Raw genomic sequence first — 21,019 nt, 5'->3', positions numbered from 1 at the left:
TTTTTCTGTATATTTGTTCTGACTACAAGAATGAAGGACAGTTTATCAATAATCAGAATAGTGTACAAATGCAACCTAATGCATTTACATGATAATGGCATTAAGTTTTATCATTAAATAAATCTAACTTCAAACTCAGTTTGTGAAAGTGTAAGAAAATTGTTAAACAATTATTTAAGATTTCTTATATCACCACCAGATGGTTTTACTGATTAAAATTCTATCTTCTTCAGTTACTTCATGTGGCAACCTTAGAATTCTAATTCTCAACAGGTGATTAACTTCAGAAAAGTTTAATTTTTCTAATCCTTGTGTAAAAAACAAAGGAACCAGTTGAACCTATAAACAACTCAGTCACTACCTCCCTATGATGCAAAAGTAGTAGTAGTTTTAATTTCAAGTAAAACTCTTTTTGTGTGTGTGTGTGTGTGTTTTCATTCAGCAAATCCCTGATTTTAGCATTGTAAATCCATAGAGTTACTGTTGTACTAGCAGGGGATAACTGTTTTGCACTTTGATTTCATTTGATCTCCAGCTCCCTAAATAATAAGCAAAGGTTACAAATTTCACCACTAAATTGTTGTGAGATGAGCATGATTAAAAATACTTTTATTTGGTTTGTTCTTTGCTTAGGAACATTTATTTTTATAAAGAAATTCCACAGGTAAGGAGAATATTTACTGATTTAATGAAAATTATGTCAAAATAAACCTTTTATTGGTAATTGTTATATGGATATTCTTCATGCTAATCATGAAACCAGTCATATAAACTGCTAATGTAGAAAGAAAAAGTTGAAATTTCAACCTAAAAGATATAAACTTGTACAGCTTATGGTTGTTTCTAATTATGAAAACCATGAATCAAGCAGCATTGAAACAACTGAATTCAGAAGTAAAAATGTGCTTGATTGTATTGTCATTACCTTACTTTTAAAACATCTATGTTTTAGTTATATTAAAGCTCTTCTAATTTTACAAAAGCTTTTCTGTAGGAGAAAAAAGTTTCTTAATTAAAGATAATGAAAATGCTTTATATGATCATTTGTATTGATAAAAACACATTTGAAGTGATAAAATGTTTCATGATTAACAGTTTGGTACTGTAGTTAACGTTTTTCATATATAATTTACTTAGTTACCAATAGATGAAAGTTACTACCGTGTTTCTCCGATAATAAGACCTAGTGTGATTTTTGGGTATAGTTTTAATATAAGCCCTACCCTTAAAATAAGCCCTAGTTAAGAGTGGCAGGAAGAGGAAAGAAATAAAAAAAAATTAATTTATTAATTAGTTTAATAGTTAGTTAATTAGTTTAAGTGTTAATCAGTTAGTTTAATAGTTTAATAATAGTTTATTTTAAATGGTTAGTTTAATAGTTTTACTTTGTAACTTCATTTTTTTAATATATCAAAATAAGACATCCCCCGAAAATAAGCCCTAGGGTCAATTTTGGAGTGAAAATTAATATAAGCCCTCTCTTATTTTCGGAGAAACACGGTACTAGGTGGTGTAGAGAATTAATTTAATTCATTAACTGCCAATTTAATTTTAACAAGTGTTGAACTTATTTTCAAGATTAAAAAATGTATAAAATTATCTTTGTTCAATCTACACAATTTATTTTATAGTTGGGAAGTTTATAATGCAAGTTGACTAAGTCTGTACTTATTTTTATAACATTATAATCATTTCGACCTGATAAGAAAAATAGACTACTGTTATAGAAACATAGAGTAATGATGCAGTTGTGTTTTAATTATTTTTTTTTACGACTGAACTACTTCAGTAGCAGTATTGTTGTTTTAAGATTGTTCAGTTTACGTTATACTGATTCTTGTCATTGTGCGCATAATTAAAACGGTGATCAGGTTTTTGCACATTATAACCTTTAAGGACTTTTGTATTTATGTGTGTTTTGGACTTAAAAGCGTTAGAATCAGGATTTTGGTACCCATGTTGAGCATAGTAGAGATAGCCCTGGTGTGGCTTTTGTGCTTAGTTACAAAAAAAAAGTATTTTGTAACAATGCTATTTAAAATTAAAATATTTGTAATTATAAAATATGTGTTGGTGAATACTGATTTCACTTATCTTATTTTTCTGTCCCCTAATGGCACAGCAGTATGTTAATGGGCTCACATCACTAGAGACCATGTTTCAATACCTGTGGTGTGCAGAGCACAGATAGACCATTGTATAGCTTTGGGCTTAATTCCAAATAAACAAACAAATCTCATTTTTCTCATTGTTAATATCATTCAGTGAAAAGTGACTTAGGTTTTCTTTTTTGTGATAGAAAGTAATAACTTATAAATTACTAAATAAGGATAATTTAAAAGATCTAATGATCATATTTATGTTAATAATGTGTAAAGATGCTTAATATTTATCTTCTACAGAACTTGAGTGTTGGTAAGAAAAATATATAGTAATGTTGTACTACTTGTCCAGATAAAATTCCTTTATACAGGTTGGATAAAACCTATTACAATTTATTTTTGCTGTGATTATTTGATTAATTTTGTATTAGTTCTAATTTAGTATAGACTGGACCAAATCCAGTAGTTGACATACCAGATTTATGGAACTAAGATTCCATGGTTCATGACCTGTTTCAGCAAAAAAATCCTTCTCAGCACATGGGAGCAATACAAAAAATTGTTAATAAATAGGGTAAACTTGATATTAATATTGTAATGGATTTAATATTCAGTATCTATATTTGTTTCAGTTCAATATATATTTAGAAATGTATTTGACTTGTTAAAAGTGTATTGTGCAAGTTCTGCATGTTCCCTAAGTTTGTGTAAGATTCTTGGGAGTATGAATCAATAATATATGTTTTATGAAAGAATTAGAGTATCTTTGAATATTGTTGAGCCAATTGAACTTTCTAGAACTTTGCCTGAAGATTAAAAATCAACATGCCTAGTAAGAGTTTAAAGTTTATTGTTAGGTCAATACAGTCTATATTTTAAGCCTGGGAAGCTGTAATTGTGACAATTGCTTATTAATCAAAAACTATAGCCATTTTAGCAGGAATGTTTATAAATTTCGAACATTATAAACTTTGTTGAATTAACTTCTGATGTTAGTATTTATATGAGGACACGATATTTTTTGTTGGAAAAACTCACGCGTGAAGAATAGAATCAGCTAGAATTCTATCAACATAAAACATCAACATGAAGTGTATCAACATAAAAGTAATTCGTGCCTCATGAACTGTTGAGAAAGAATTTACTTCTGGACCAGGTAGAAAACTCGGCATAATTTGTAAATTTGTAAAACTTTTGAATATAAATTATTTGTACTAACTTATAAATTTTATTGTTTGAATATTCAAAATTATTTGTGTCACAATTTTATTTTTTTATCTTGGTTTATTTGTTTTGAATTTCATAAAGGTACTCAGGGTTAACTGTGCTAGCTGTCCCTAATTTAGCAGTGTAATATTGTTGACAAATATAATAAATTTGATACATATTGACATTTAATTAACCTTGAAATTAAAATTTCCAGCTATTTGAAATTGTAAGACATAACATTACAAATCAGAGATTTGTCCGAGATAAATTATAAAAGGTAACAAATTTCTGAAGTTTCATTCATGATCCATTTTCTTTTTTTAATGCAATTTAATTTTGAAGTAAACATCTATGTTTTGAAAAATTATTTCTAGTGAAAATTCAAAATAATGTTTTTTGTGGAATAGTATTATTTTAAGATACACTAATCTTGGCATTATGATTAAAAGTTTTAAAACCTTTGTAACTCTTCTCATGCAGTGAGCATAATTTAGTTATTATTTCACTGTGTATGATGCAGAAAAATTGTTAAAGGTATGTAAAAACTGTATTAAATAATTTTCAGTGTGTAGAAAAACTAGGGTGATGAGAAATTTCATTGTATATTTGTGACAAAAGTAGGCTGTACTGTTTTAACAAAGTGTACTTATACTGTGTTATTGAAATAATTTTATTTTTTTAAATATTTTTATCTTGCTATGTGGTAAGGCATTAAGAACCTAACGTCTTATTATAAATTAGGCAGTAATGATTCCAAAATAACAGTAATACAGAAAATAATGTTTACTCTTCACTTCTACCATGTGTTTTCTTGACCTTAATTTAAGTATTTCTAATGTCAGATCGGTCATGTTAAATGAATGGTCATTTGTATTGAGCTCAGCTTTGAATGTACATTAATCTTACATTATAGAGTAGGATGAAACTATTTTAGTGATATTTAAGTTTACTGTGAACATTGGGATTTAGAATTTAGATAGGTTATATAATGCTGATTTCATATTTAGTTATTTTTAGAAACATTTTATGGTAAGGCTGCTTGCATAACTGATTACCAGCCATAGTTAAATTTTCATGAATTAGTGATAATTTCCAACAGTGATGTTATTGCATCAGAATACTTCGTTTTAAGCATAATGTACTGGACTTCTGTGGAGTATTAATATGTGTCGGAAAGTCATCTGGTATATTACTCATGTATGTGATCGTGAGTTCATGGGTAAGGAGTGTGAAGTGTTGATTTTTAAAGTACATTATCACAAACTGTTCAGTGATAACAGAATATTGTAAATTGTTTTCTAAAGTAACTGAACCAGCCTGTGTAAACTTTGATGAATACAACTATAGTAAACAACAGTATAACAAAAACTTGTATGTGGTTTTTGATTTGTTTGTGGTGTAATATGTTTAAAACAATCAGACTCTGTTGCTGTTTGTTTGTATTTAAAATTTATCACAAACAAGTTAGAGACATCTATTGTAAATAATCCAATCTTAAAAAACCTGATAGTCTCACAAGAGGTTCGTCAGTTGGACAGGAGTAAATCTTCAGATTTACAATGCTAAAATCAAGGATTTTATTCCCCTTTGTGGACAAAGCAGATAGCTGGATGTGGTTTTGCTGTGAAAAAAAATACATAGGATACTTCTGTCTGTAGAAAACCTCAACACATCACATTTTTGTTCAACATTAAAGCAACTAGAAATTATACATTTCTACACAGAAAAGAATGATAATGTACCATATTAAAAACATTCTTGTTACTAGAGTAAATATCTAATTTTCATAAATATAATACAATTTTAAAAAATCCTCAATCTGAGAAGAATTCATTTTTAGTTTCTATCATTCTTGTGTCATTATATATCAGGTGAATTTGAAATGTATAAGTTATTGTTTTCATTGTGCATAAATTATAATTACAAATAGAACAGGTTGTTTTTTTTAAGTTGTGATAATTGGCAACCATGTCATTAAACAAGAAAGGTCAGTAGCATAGATACCACCTCAATGACAGGTCAAAGAATTGCTTAGAAACATGTTTTATTCCACTTTGTCAGATATCGAAAATATATACTCTGTTGGTCAATATTTTATGTTATGAAATATTTGAACCTGATTTTCAATTTTAGTTATGACGTGTTTTGTATATTCTTTTCATTTTCCATATGAACAGGAAATTAATAAGCATCATAGGTTCAATCATATATCAAAATTCGATTTCCACTAGCTGTATCAACAATTGATCTAATACTTAGGCACACTCAATATTAATAAATATTGAATTACTATGATTATTCAGTATCTATTCATCACTAATTACATTATTTAAATAAATATAAAAACTACAAATCTGTTCACACAAATTGTCATTCTGAATTTGATAATACAAGAACCTTATCAGATGTCATATCAGTACCATGATAATCAAATCGACAGGTAAACAAACTAGAAGGGATGTTACTGACATGTACAATATAAATTATACAATTACATCCCTCTAGTAGAAAATTGGTTTGTACTTGTACAGTAATAACTGGTATATTAAATTCATCCCATTCTGTTAAAGAAAAACTACCTTTCTTGGTTGTCTGCAATTTTTAGATTTATGTCAGAAACGTATGTATCGTTAAAGGTCCAGTTAAAACTTGAAAGTCAATAACTGATGATAAACAAACCATCTGTTTATCTGATTATATAAAAAAAAAATGACTTCATGAATATGGTGAGGGAGAGATAATGTATAATTTAATTATTTGAAACTTGTGGAATATAAGTGAAAGAACAAATGCTTTGAAAATGTAATAATATATGGAAATATAATTTCAGACTTGAGCAAATGACTACTAATTATCTATTATGTTGAATTTATGTAAAATTTATATTAGTTTTAAGACTATTCTTTGATCCATTCTAAGCAATAGGAAATTTGAAGTGAAATATTTGAAATTTAGTATGTTGGGATAACCAGTTTATTTCGGATTTCACCTGTATATGCTTTATAGTTTCTAAATGAAGAAACATCCTATAATCCTTCTCAGATTGTGTCATTTTGGGTAAAGCCCCTTATGTTTCATAAACGGTGATTTATTCTATTGGACTAATTATTCATTTGACTATAACACTTAGATATTATTACATTTGTTGATAAGAATTCTGATGAATGAGCATCATATTTTTCAAATGAGAATTTGTCCAGAGGACAAAAAAAGGTAAGATTACACCTATAATCTCCACTGAAGAAAAACTTTTTGCACTTCTAATATTTATAATAAACTACAGTGTTAATGAGATAACTATTATAACACAGGTAGTAAATTGTATTACATATATATTATATATTATGAAAGATAGAGACCTACAACACTGTAATAAAAACTATGATTTATGGGTTTTGGAAATGAAACCAGCTAAATTTTAAAGTTTTAACAGTATTAGACCAGTCACCTGCTCGGGAGTATTGAGCGATTAATATAGATCACACTGAAGTTCATACAAGGTGTGGTGTATCATTAAAAATATTTTGAAAGATGGTTTTTATTAGTGTTGTAGGTTTCTGTGTTTTATGGGTTTTGGAAAGGAGACCAGTTAAATTTAAAAGTGTTAACAGTATTAGACCAGTTACCTACTTGGGAGTACTAAGAGATTAATACAGATCTCACTGAAATACATACAATATTTTCCTAGTAAACTTCCCTGACATTACACCTCTGAGGCCAGGTGGCTAAGGCATTTGACATGTAATCGGAGGTTCCCTGGTTTGAATCCCTGTAACACCAAGCATACTCTCTCAGCCATGGAGGTGTAGTAATGTGTCAGTCAGTCCCACTATTCATTGGTAAAAGAGTAGTCCAATAGTTGGCACTGGCAGGAGATGACTAGTTGCCTTCCCTCTAGTCTTACACTGCTAAATTAGGGATGGCTAGCACAGATAGCCCTCGTGCAGCTTTATGCAAAATTTTAAAATGAAATAAATCTTTGTAATGATGTCTGTAGCATCTGCCTTACTCCTGTTTACATCATCAATGGCCAGACAGTCTGAATGCTTATCTGAAATTACTTGTATTACGAGTGAACGTATACTTCACTCTTTTATGAATTTCATCTGGTACTTACACCAATAGCAATTATCCCTGATATTCAGTATGTCTAGCAGATTTGCTGTGATCATGTTTAGCTTCAAAGATCATAAAGATTTTACTGACACCCACACTGGTTTTTGTTCAATTTGCTTATCTTTTTGCTATTTTCATTCATTCGTTGTTTTTGTTTTTTCATTAGAGGAGGAGATGTTTAAACAACGACTGTGAGGTAACATGTCACAGATTTGGGGTTAAGATGTTGATAAAGTTTGTCTGAAGCATGTGATTTTTGTGTTTTATACTTTATTTTTCATTGTGTAATTTATTACTAGCTTTTAAACTCTGAACTATATATCTTGGACATTGAGGTCTTGGTTATAACATTTGCATAGTACTTAATTTATAAGTATACCCATTATTTGGGAATAGCTCGACATGGCCAGGTGGTTGGATTGCTTGAATCTCGATCTAAGATTGACAGATTCAAATCCCAGTCCCACCAAACTTGTTTCCCCTTTCAGCCAAATGGGTATATTACTGTGATGATACATCCTACTATTCATTGTTAAAAGAGAGTTCAAGAGTTGGCAGTGAGTTGTGATGACTAGCTGTTTTTCCTGTAGTCTTTCACTTATGAATTTGGGACAAATAGTACAGATAGCCCTATGGGACTTTGCACAAAATTGAGAACAAACCAAACCTATTTGAATATTACAGCACAGCAAGAGTTTTATTGTGTATACTCTTACTGTCATCTTTCACTTTGGCTGTATTATCACTTGTATAATAGATACATTGTATAACAAGCAGAAAATATTTTAATATTTATCATGCCCAATATTTTGGCCACATGGTTAAAGCACCTGACTTGTAATCTGAGGGTTGAAGGTTCAAATCCCCATCACACCAAACTTGCTTGCCCTTTCAGCTGCGAGGCATTATAATGTGATGGTCAGTCCCACTATTCATTGGTAAAAGAGTAGCCCACGAATTGACAGTGGATGGTGATGACTAGCTGCCTTCCCTCTAGTCTTACACTGCAAAATTAGTGACACCTAGTGCATATGGGCCTTGTGTAGTTTTGTTTAAAAATCAAACCAAACCCAATATTTAATTTTATAAATAAACCCATTACTTTAACCAGACAGTTACATCAATGTTTCATAACTGATTGCTTTTTGCAATATCAGTATCAATTTATTACACATTTAATGTACATAGTTTTCACTTCTATCTTTAAATTGCATGGACTTTTTTATGCAAAACTTGTTAATATTGTTTGTTAAAAAAAATACTGATAAAATTCGGTCTGACACTTTCATTTTTTTGGTTATTCTGGTCTTTGATTGCATGAACCACAATCTAGTCAGACTTTACTAATCTTATTCAACACCATCACTTGTGAATGGGGTTAAATCCAAGACGTTTGAAGTACAAATTAAGGGCTCTATTAACTGAAACAAAGGATTAACCCACTGTGTACTTTCAGCAAATAACTTATATGTGATTATATCAGTATTAAGAAATTTATTTCATTAGAAACTGGTGACTATGGTAGAGAATTATTCCTGCATGACAATTAGTTTTTTGTTACTCTTTTAATATCACATGATTTAAAATTCTGAATCTCCTTGATGCAGTGCATCACATTAAACAAGTTTCCAAGTGATACGTTAGGTGTCTTAGAATCTTATCTTCCTTTAAGTGAGACCTTATTCACAATCTGACAATGGAAACCTATTGGTGCATAAAGTAATAATCAGTAACAGATAAGAAACTTGAATCTTATTTAAACACAAGTAGAATAGTTCAGGTAATTTATATAAACTAACAAGAAACTGTGTGTCTGGTTCTTATAGTTTTATGTAAACTTCAAAAGATTTATTTAGACAATTATTATTACATTGCTTTCTTTTATGGCAGTTGAAAGATTTTCATGTTGCCAACATGTTTAGCCTACTACAAGCTTTTTGTTTACAAGAAATCAGTCTTATGTGAACTCTCTTCACATGGCAAGTCAAATTGTATGTTACATCATTTTAGTTACATTCAAATTGTAATTAAATAGCTATTTGTGAATAAACTTGGTATCAAAAAGTTGTTGATAAATCAGATTTTAATATTGTGTAAGGTCAGGAAAGATGTGGTCTGCTTTGTTGTATTTGTCACTACCTCTGCGGCAGACTAGTTTAATTGAATTCACAGATCATCACTGTCTCTTCCTGAATATCAAATGTAATACTAGTCTTATCTGTAGCTGGTGTCAGATCGCAAAACAGATGATCCAAGCTTTAACATTCTTCAACCAATTGTCTAAGAATACTATCTAGCAATACTATATAGATATTAAAAGTACAATCTGCAGAGTTGGCAATGAAACCAGGAGAATCAGTTTAGTTAAACATTAGACATAGCAAGTTTTGTAGCTTTTAAAATATTTGGATGAAGTTGGTTTAGTAACTTATAGCACACAGAATTATAGAAGCAAGTAAAATATATATATCAAAGCAGTTAATAACTAAAACTCAAAGTGTTTGAAAAGTTTAGAAGTAACAAAAAGAGAATACCTGAATAATTAGATGTAATTACTCCTATAGTGGTAACAACTTTCAACTGTCCAACATGCTGTCTCACCAACTCTGTCAAAATCTCTTATTACAGCAAAGGTTACTTTCAGCAACTCTGGAATATTATTGAGCATGACAAATATGTTTATAAAACCTTTGTCTGTTTCTGTGATTCAGCATGGTTTTCTTAAAACTGATGAACCACTGCAGAATGTATTTTGTTACTTTTTGGTGTTAGGGTAGTTTACACTGTCACAGTGCTGCTACTGAAAATGTATTTAGTATTACAAAATGAAATTTTAACATAAAGGTTGAATTTAAGAATTGTAAAATCCTATTTTTTTTATATATTATTTTTTGGAGCCAAGCACTAAAAGTAACTTACATTGCTTGAAAAATTAATTGCATGATTTCTCTCAAAGCATGAGACAATGTTTATTAGGTAGCTTCATTCATATATAAGGAGAAACCTTACAGTTGTACAGTATGCGGGAAACAATTTAGAACATGTGGTCTAGTAAAAATACATCAAAGTATACACACAGGGGAGAAGCCATATAGTTGTACAGTTTGTGAAAAACAGTTTAGAACAAAGAGTGGATTAACAACACATCCAAGAATACATACTGGGGAGAAACCTTACAGTTGTACAGTTTGTGAAAAACAGTTTAGAACAAAGAGTGGATTAACAACACATCAAAGAATACACTGGTTGGAGAGAAGCCTTACAGTTGTACAGTATGTGGGAAACAATTTATAATAAAAGATGTTCTAAAATGACATCAAAGGATACATATTATAGAAAACTATTACAGTTGTGCAGTTTGTGGAAAAAATTAAGAATAAAAAGTGCTTTAAAAGTCATGAAAAAACACACATTTGTGAGAAACCATATAGTTGTAATGTGTGTGTGAAACAAAAAATCATAATGATTTAAAAAGTCAACAAAGAACACACCAGAAGGAAATTCCTTGCAGTTGTACAGTATGTGGGAAACAGTTTAAAAGAAATTCTGTATTAAATGTACATCAAAGAGAAGAAACCTTACATTTGTGCAATGTGTGGGGAACAATTTAAAACAAATTTAGAATTAAAATATCATCAATAGTACACACTGGGGACAAATCTTACACTTCTACACTGTGGGAAACAACAACTTAGAATAAATACTAAACTAAAAATACATCAAAGAATATGCACTGGAGAGAAATCATACAGTTGTAGAGTATGTTGGAAACAATTCAGATTAAATGGTGGATTAAAATATCATCAAAGAATACACACTTATGAAAAACCTTACCATTGTAGAGTGCGAGAAAAACAATTTAAACCAAAAGGTGTTTTAAAATGACATCAAAGATTATGTAGTGTGAAGAAATCTTATAGTAGTGAGGTTTTGGCAAACACCTTGGATCAAAAGGTGAATTAAAACATAAAAATACACACACTGGGGAGGAACCTGACAGTCATACAATGTGTGGAAAACACTTTGTAAGAAGTTATAGCTTAAAGGAACATCATAAAATACATTTATGAAGGGAAGTTTATAAAAAACAGTTTGTAAATAACTGTAGGTTAAAAATACATCAGAGTTTACACTGGGAAGAAAAGTTACAGTAGTACTGTGTGTAAAACAGTTTAGAAAAATATTGAATTAACAGTACATAAAAGAATACACACTGGAAAGAAACCATACTACTGTATAGTGTGGAAAACAATTTAGAACAAAAGGTGAATTAGAACAATATGTAAGAGCACATTATTGAAAGAAATCTTACAGTTATTGTTTGTGAAAAACACTTTATAAGAAGTTTATAAAAACAATCAGTAAATAACTAGGTAAAAATACATCAGAGTTTACACTGGAGAGAAAAGTTGCATATTTGTAATCTCCGTATCTTAGCAGTTAAGCCCAAGGGTTTACAATACTATATATTGTGTTTTGATTTTAATGTTTGGTACAGTATGTACAGGCCCACAATATCTCTTCTGAAACCCTTGGGGCCTGTTGTGTTTTGGAATTTGGAGTTTTTCAGATTTTAGAACAACTGTATCACCCCAGTAGGGTCCACGACAGCACCCCATAATCAAACATCAATACTGTAGCAAAAACATAAATACTCGCACTAAGTGGATTAAATAAAGATTACAAATACTATTACATTTTATTTATAGAATAATATACTGATAAACGAAATAGTGGCATAATTATAGATCGTAAATTCTCTAAAACATTTTATTTCCAACAAAAACATTTGGTAAAACTTAAACATACAGCTTCAAACTGTTACCCTTAAGGGTATCTGCAGCTCTTTTTGACATTTTCACAGTGAAATTAAACACAAAGTCACAAAACAAAAAGCAAGAAAAAATATCAGCAGACACACGAGCGACCAGTAGAAGTACTGAGACACAACTGATGTGCTTGTCAGACCGCTGAGCAGCTGGGCCACACTGCTATGTCACACCTGCATGACATGTGTCAAATGGGTGTGGAGTTGGGTCAGCTGTTATACTCGCACTCCACGAAAAAAAACTTCAGTTTTCAGAGCTTTTTGAATATCGGAAATTCAGATATGAGATTATGGACCTGTATTACCTGTTGTTTTGTAAGATGTTACATAACATTAAAGGGGAATACAAGGGAGTTTGTAGTTAATTAAATTAAACTATTAAAAACTCAAAGCCACTGTCTTATATATATCTCATTATTAAATATAAAAAATAAGATGTGTCAACACTATCAATTTCCATACCTTTAATCATCTCATTTAGCTCTCTTCTAATTCTGTTTTTCAAGAGGAAATATGTTTGTAAATCTTAACTTATCCTCAAATCATTCTAGTAGACCTTCTCTGAACACACTCTGTTCTAAGGAATTGAAAATATATCCATACAAACAAGCCAGGATATACCTCTACAATTATATAGCTTGTAGAATACAACTAAAATTAGATATTTAATTAAAAAGGTATGAAGTTTGTAGCATTTTACATCTGTAATAATCATGGATAGAAATACTTAATTTCACTTGTTCTTCATTTACAAACATTGAACATAGATAATGAATAGTTTTTACATAGTTACTGACTTAATTATAATTATGTCAAACTTTTTACAGGTAATTGTTATATGGATATTCTTTGCGTAGATCATGTAGCCAGTCATATAAAATGCTAATCTAAGAAGAATAAGTTGAAACCTCAATTTACAAGTTCGTTTACCCTCAGTGGGCTGAACAGATAGCCCTAGATGGCTTTGCTATAAGAAACAAACAAAACAAACAAACAGTTTAAAAGCTATAGCTTTATACATTTTTTGGTTGATACTAATTGTGAAAAACTATGAATCAAGCAGCATTGAAACAACTGAATTCAGAAATTAAAATGTGCTATATTTTCTTATCATGACATTATATTTAAAATGTCTAAGTTTTAGTTACATTAAGGCTCTTCTAATTTTATGAAAGCTTTTTGATAGGAATTAAAAGCTTCATTGTTAAAAATAAAAATGCTTTATATAATCCTTTGAATTGCTAAAAACACATTTGAAGTGCTAAAATGTTTTTCATTTATAATTAACCCAATTATCTGTAGGTCAAAATTGCTATTCAGTGGTGCAGAAAATAAATTTAGTACATTAACTGTCAATTTTACAAATATGTATTGAACTTTCTCATTCATGATTAAGAAATGTATAAAAGTATCTTTGTTCATTCTACACATAAATTAATTTTACAAATGGAAAGTTTGTGATGTTTATTCTCATACTGTACTTATTCTTACAACATTATAATCACTTATAACTGAAAAGGAAAATAGACTACTGTTATAAAAACACAGTAAAAGACTTGAGTTTTAATTTCTTTTTACTACTGCAATACCAGTATGTTGTTTTTTAAAATATTTAGGTACTGTTGTACTGATTCTGGTCATTGTTTATGCAATTGAAAAAGTGATCAAGTTTTTACGTATTTTAACCTTTAAGAACTTTTGTATTTATGTAGCCATGTAGTCGGACGGTGGTGTGTTAATGGATATAAAACGTTAGAATTAGGATTTTAATACTGGTGATTGGCAGAGCATAGGTAGCCCCTAGTGTGGCTTTGTGCCTAATTAAAAACAAAAATTGTATAGCTATGCTATTGAAGATTAAAAATATTTGCAATTATAAAATATGTGATGGGGAAATACTGATTTCATTTATTTCGTTTTTCTCCTTATTAATGTCATGAACTGAAAAGATCTTAAAAGTGATGACATAGGTTTTCCATTTTTATAACATTAAGTAATAACCTATAACTTATTAAATGATAACAATTTCAAGATCTAATGAACAGATTTATGTTAATGTATAAAGATGCTTGTTATTCATTTTCTACAAATCTGAGATTTAGTGTTATTAAGAAATATATGTAGTAATGTTGTACTACATGTTAAAATAAAATTCCTTTATACAGGTTGGATAAAACACTTCATACAACTAAGTTTCACTGTAATTATTTGATTTATACAAAGTTGGGATATATTTGCTTAATTTCGTAGAAGTTATAACTTAGTATAGACTGAACCAAACTAGTAGTTAATATACCTGAATTATGGAACTTTCTTTCACAGCACTTGGGTGCAATATAAAAAGTTATATATTCCACGAATTAAAAAATCACGAACCAATATACTGTTGCATTTCATATATTTGAAGTGCTTCATGTGAATGAGCAATTTTTATACTTTTGCGCCGAGTTATCTGAACCTTCTAAGCTTCTCTTATGTAACATATTTACTGTTATACGTTTATTTTAGTCAGAGTTTGTTTCAGTTGAATGCATATAACGTATTGCATAATGTGTATTGCGCAAGCCCCGCCTGCTCTCAAAATTTGTAGATTCTCGAGTGTAAATATGTGTTAGATGTATGTAAAATATTAGAGGTCACCAGTACTGTTGGGCCAAATGAAATTTCGAGATTTTCACCTTAAAATTTAGAAATCGATGCATCAAGGGACAATAGAAAATTGTTTGGTCGCTGCAGTAAGTATTACTTTAAGCCTTGGAAGCTATAATTGTAATAAATGCTTATTAATCAGAAAAGTACAGATATTTGACTAGGGACGTTTATAGATTTTGAATATTACAAACTGTTCAATTTTATAGAATTAACTTTGGATATTAGTATTTGTTCGAGAACATTAGATATTGTCGTCGGTGAAAAACTGGCATGTGCTTCAAACCTCCGTAGGAAGTGTATCAATTTATCAACATAGAATTAATTTGCTCTCAGTGAACGTTGATAAAAGATTCAGTTCCCGACCAGATAGAAGACTCAGCATTGTTTGTAAGTTCATAAAACTTGTATATAAATCATTATTATAAATTGTATTGTTGTTTGTATATTAAAGTATGCTTGTGTTAATAAAGAAAATTGTGTTATCAATCTTTTTGACAAGTGTCATAAATTTAATACGAATCGATATTTAATCAAATTATGAATTCAAATTTCCAGTTGTTTAAAATCTCAAAACGTAGTGCATGCAACATATAAGAGGCTCATCCGAGATAAATTATAATACATAACAGTCATTAGATGACAAGATCTATTGTAGTGTGCATGTAACATTCTAGACCTGTATCGGAGTATAAATATGCGTTAAAAATATAGTTCCAGAGACAGATAGGTTTAGACTGACTTATTATGAGTTGAGCCATACAGAGTGAAGATTCTTGAAATGATATTATCACAGTTTGCATTGTAATAATGGATTAGAGAAGAACAGTTAGTCTTGTCAAGTGGGTTCTAAAGTAACCGAACAAGTCTATGTGAACTTTGATAAAAAAAAAAAAGACAGTTATTTAAAGCTCTGGTTACACCCATAGTAACCAACAATATAACTAATATTTGTATATACACTTGATGTATTTCAATATGTTATTTTATAATAAGTTGATTTTACTGTATTTTTTATAATTACCATTCCCCATCTAAATTTCATCCCATCGTAACATTCAATGTCAGTTCACTGTGTGTCCCTTTTTGCTAACTGTATTCATTTCTAGTTTGAACAAATATATTTCGTAAGTACTAACTGATGTAATAGAAACGGCCTTCTCCTCTATATTATTTATAAAATGTACCATTTTCAAGTTGTCTGAACAAATGATTGATACTTATATTTTACATGATATTGTTACGTATTATAATTTATTTCGGACGAGTCTCTGATTTATCATGTTACCCATGTTGATGTATTCTGTTTCAATTTGTGTTAATGTGTATTAAACTTATGTTATTTGCCAACAAGAATGATAAACACAATTTTCTTTTTTAACACAATTATATTTTAATATACAAAAATACAATTTATAATAATAATTATTACTAATATTTATTTAAAATGATTTATATACAACAATTTTACAAACTATACTGAATATTATATCCTGTTTAGAACTGAATATTTTATTGGTGTTCCAGGTCCATGACAAGCAAGTTAATTGTAATTGATATTGTTGCACCACGCTTAAGCTAGCTATCCTTAATTGACCTCATGCTGCTTGCAAGTTCACTTCTAACCGATTAAGATGTTTAATGTCCTTGTAGAAATGCTAACATCCGAAGTTATTCACTGAAGTTGAATGGTTTGTAATGTTCACAATCTATAAACGTTCCTGATCCAGTTCTGTAGTTTACTGATTAATTGACGTTAATCTCAATTATAGCTTTCTAGATATATAGCCCACTCACTGTGGCTGATGAATAATAATACTTCCGTCTCTCAGTTAGCCGTTTTTTATAGGAATCACACAAGACTCTAGAACCTTAATTAAAGTTCACTTACAACAATACTGTCAACCACGAGTAATATATATATATATGTATGTATACATCTAGTACATTGCTGATCCTTACGCACAAGAACGTTCTAGAAATTTGGAGAATAAGCGAGACTTGCTCAATAGAGTCAAGAATATACGCCACATGCTAAGAAGAAAACTGTACTGAAAGAAGCGTAGACACTATAATATATGAACAGCGATATATCTCTCACACTCACACTTAGCATGTAACAAGGAGCATCTTCATTTGTGAAATGTTATTTTAACATTGAGATTAAATTATCAGTTCCTTATATAATGATCATGCAATGTTTAGAACGAATTTATTGTAGAAAATATAAAACTAAGAGATTGTGTACTGATATGGATAGTGGTGTATAATTTACTAGTAGTAGGCTTACAAATTTTGTATAATGTTACAAATACTTTGAACATGTAATTTAAACTATTTTATAAATAAATTTTTCATTATATGTTATTACTTTTAAATCTTGGCCAGTTCTATTACTCGATGCTAGTAAGAAGTTTTGCCACTGAAAATTATGAACTTCTGAACTGGTATAAAGTTATAATTATTAATATGTTTTATTTGCACTTAACACACATTATTACTTTAATTTTTTTTTATTATTCCTGTGTTCATTTCATAATATTGTGTCTTTATAAACTTGTAACAGCTCAAAATTTAACTATTCTAAGATAGAAGTAAAAATAAAGTTGTGATTGCTTGAATGTTATACTTTTCTCTTTAATCACACTAAATGGTTAAATGATAATTATGTGTTGTTTGGTTTGTGCTATATATACTTGTTTAAGTATACATGATTCTGTCATAATTATTTTTGTTCTTTTTTTTCTTTTCATTCCAAATCTAGAATACTTAAGAGTAATTGAAGAAACTGAATCATGGACTTGTAAATTGCATACCACAACATATTCAGGTTATCGTAAATGTGTATAAAGCAATTAATAAGCTGAATATGATATTTGAGATTGTTGTAAGCTATGTATTTTTAATATATTTTTCTATCTAAAAGTACCTGTGGATTTTCATGGTAATGTTTACATCAGGAGGATTAACAAGTTTGAAACATCTGCAAAACTCTAACGTAAGTCAGATATTTAGGTTTTCAACGTATTTCAAAATACATGTAAATTTTTTTATAACGAAATATTAATTTTGAAGATAAAGAGTAAGTCTGTCGTGGTGTGAACTATCACCATTATTTTCAACAAATTTATTTTAGTTAATGTAGTTTGCAACATAGGCGTGTAGGAAATTTACAGCATTACGTTATTATATTTGTTATATATTACATTGGCTGTGCTTTAAATTATTTACACCACAATTTATAACTTCAGAGAGCTTTGCTGCAACACTATTATATTTATATTAATTTGTCCAGGTTTATATTTCCTGATTATATTTTTGCTATTTTGAGTAATCTTTGCAACATGATTTTGGGTTTTAAAAAAGAAAATTTAATTTAACTTATGAGTAAAATAAGATTTATATAGTATTCTCATTATTTTTTAAAATATGTGAAAGTGTTTAGATTTTCTTAGACAACTAAGCAGTACAATATAAATAAATACAATAACTATTCATCATAACACTATATTTACATTGATTTATATCAGGGGGTGTGCAACATTTTTGTCGGTGGGCCATATAACCAACTTCATCAATCAAGCGGGGCCACTTAAAAAACAAGCTTATTCGTGTACATGCACAATAAATTAAAAAAAATTCTCAAAATGCAAGCGATAATATTTTATATTTTTGCATGAGTGATCATTTTAGTGCGACACTTGAAATTTAGAGTCCTTGCAGAGCTTGTCAATATCAGCTTTGACAGAAGTGGTTGCCACTCTTAACTGACTGGTCAAATGTTCATCAGTCAGCTGACTTCTACATTTGGTTTTGATGAACTTCATTTTGGAGAAAAATTGCTCACAGCAGTAGGTGCTACCAAAAAGGGAGGCAATTCTTTGTGCATGACGGGACAAATTGGGAAACTTTTCACGTACACAGAGTTTGTAAAAGTCTAGCAAACTGTTTTCAGAGAATTTCCTTTTAGTGTCCATGTCAGCCTGCAGTTCAATGAGTTCCATTTGGCAATCATCAGGACTGTCTTCCACTGCCAAATCAAAAGGTTGAGCGAACAATTTCAGTCTAATTTCAGTTTGTCTGAAATCTGGAAATCTGTTTGCAAACTCATCACGCAGCTTTTGTACACTGGTTCCATATTTGGTGCAATCCAGATTAGAAATTCCAGTTTCCTGGTTGCAAGACATGTAAAATGGGTCAATATGGCTCTTCTCAACTGAACCTGGAAAAGTTCCAATTTCTTCTCAAAAGCACAAATATGCTCAAACAACTTATTCACAAGTTGACTTTTCCCTTGTAGTTTTAAGTTTAAATCAGACAGATGCTGTGTAATGTCTGTGAGGAATGCTAAGTCATTCAGCCAGTTCTCATTGCTCAAGAAGTCCACATTCTGACGTTTGCTCTCCATGAAGAACTTAATCTCCTCTCGCAGATTCCAGAATCTCTTCAAAGTAGCAGCTCTACTAAGCCAACGTACAGCAGAGAAGTACAAAACATCTGAATACTCACTGTCCAGCTCATCTAAAAAAGTTTTAAATTGTCGATGATTTAATCCTCGTGTTCGAATATAATTTACGCATTGGACGACATTTTTCATGACTTCTGCAAAATCCAGAACTTTGGTGCACAAGCTCTCTTGGTGAATAATGCAATGGCTTACAACTACGTCTTGTGCTCCAATTGCAGTTAGAAATTTCTTGGTGAATCCATTTGTCCTACCTGTCATGGAAGGAGCACCATCTGTTGTTACACCACATAATTTATAAGGATTCAGTTCAAACTTTTCTACAACTTTAAGCACTTGTTCACAAATATCCTGTCCTGTGGTTGTGGAGGAAAGGCTTGCCATATCTAAAAACTCTTCGAAAACATCAAAGCCTGCAGTAACAGCTCTGATGAAAATGACAAGTTGGGATGTGTCATTGATATCAGTGCTTTCATCCAAAGCCAGACTGAAAGCTTCACACGAATTCAATCTCTTTCAAAGTTTCTTTGATGTCCTCTGAAAGATCTTTGTCCTGCGTGAGACAGTAAAGGGAAAGGCTAGTTTGCTCCACCAAATATTTTTCTCTGGACATGCATATTCTGTGAATATTGTTAAACAATTTTAATAAATTCTCCATCACTGAAAGGCTTTCCCTTTTCTGCCATACATTCACAAAGCTTAAAACTCAGTTTTGTCACCAGTTCTGAATTTTTCTTGAAAGTGGTAAAAACACCTTGTTGCTTTTCAATGGATGTTTTTAAATGTTCAATTTTGTCCTTTCGTGCCTGACCAACAAATTCATCAAACTGGGAGGAGTGCTTAGTTGCGTAATGTCGCTTAATATTGTACTCTTTCATGACTGCAATTGTAGTTTGACAGACGAGGCAGACAACACCTTGATTATGTGGGACAACAAGATATTTTGTGCACCATTCACTGTTGAATAACCTTCCTCATCATCAATTTTTCGTTTCTTAACTGCTGACATTTTACTAGCCCTGAAATCAAAACAAAAATTATTCTCACGAAAATAGCAAAGTAGAAAAAACATAGAATTTATTTACACATGGAACCTCTTATGGACAGAAACACATGTTTCTAAATTGGCATCCCGATCATAGCCTTCCGGTACTTAAATTAATTGAGAATAGCAAAATACAGTGTGACCTCGCCTATTCGCGGTTCGCCATTCGCGGGTTATGCGCGAACTGCGTTTTGTAGGTCACAGAGACTGAAAGGGCTTTTCGAGGAGATTTCTGTTGTATTTACTCAATCGCCGTTTTATCAATTGTCGTCTTCACCAAACAAGATTGACTGCTATTGGCTGACTGCCTCAGCTTCCCCAACAATGCAAACGGCAAAGCACAGCCCGGTAACGCACGGTACAATTTAGTGAAATACATAACAGTATGCAATATTGCTACATTATTACTGCATCAATGAGTATAAGTATCATTAGTGTTTGGGAAGCATTTCATATAGTATATAATCGCATACATATACGTTTTAAAACTGCGTCCAATATTCGCGGTTTTCGCTATTCGCGGAGGGTAAAGAACGTAACCCCGCGAATAACGAGGTCACACTGTACATAGAATCAGATGCATCTGAAAGCAAAATTTTAATAAA

The 21,019-nt window shown here is 30.5% G+C and overlaps 1 long non-coding RNA gene across 1 annotated transcript; it reads right to left on the bottom strand.

Annotated features, from left to right (window-relative positions):
* Positions 1 to 4,804: 4,804 nt before the first annotated feature.
* LOC143234260 (uncharacterized) lies at positions 4,805 to 14,730 on the bottom strand. The gene is made up of 4 exons (XR_013018566.1): positions 14,552 to 14,730; positions 12,718 to 12,832; positions 9,962 to 10,076; positions 4,805 to 4,932 (listed from the first exon to the last, which is right to left on the bottom strand). It is a non-coding gene; the product is annotated as an uncharacterized LOC143234260 (long non-coding RNA).
* Positions 14,731 to 21,019: the final 6,289 nt, after the last annotated feature.

Source organism: Tachypleus tridentatus, chromosome 12 (genome assembly GCF_004210375.1).
Source record: "Tachypleus tridentatus isolate NWPU-2018 chromosome 12, ASM421037v1, whole genome shotgun sequence".
NCBI lineage: Eukaryota > Metazoa > Arthropoda > Merostomata > Xiphosura > Limulidae > Tachypleus > Tachypleus tridentatus.
Note: the sequence above shows the minus strand (reverse complement) of the source record. Positions and strands in the feature narration are given on the sequence as shown.